The sequence below is a fragment of the Etheostoma spectabile genome, chromosome 8 (assembly GCF_008692095.1).
Source record: "Etheostoma spectabile isolate EspeVRDwgs_2016 chromosome 8, UIUC_Espe_1.0, whole genome shotgun sequence".
Taxonomy (NCBI): domain Eukaryota; kingdom Metazoa; phylum Chordata; class Actinopteri; order Perciformes; family Percidae; genus Etheostoma; species Etheostoma spectabile.
In genome coordinates, this window is record NC_045740.1 from 17307939 (window position 1) to 17308256 (window position 318).

Genomic DNA, 318 nt, shown 5'->3' on the forward strand with positions numbered 1-318 from the left:
CAGTCACTGCACTTGTGATATTCTGCAGCTTCTATCAGAGGATTACATGTGAATTAATGATTTATCAGAAACATTTGACTAAATATGTCCCCTAAGTCTTGTGGGTTATTGATCTGAAAACAAATGTATTTCTAATTTAATTTTTCTGAATTATTACCAATTGAACTACTGTTGTTATCATCATAACACTGTACACTGTAGTAGTTGCAGCTCTACTATGTCAATGGATATGTACTGTATATGTGTCTAACATACATTAATACTGGATTGATTTATTTGAAAGTACATCACATTGTAGTCTGAAGTCTTGAGATTTGA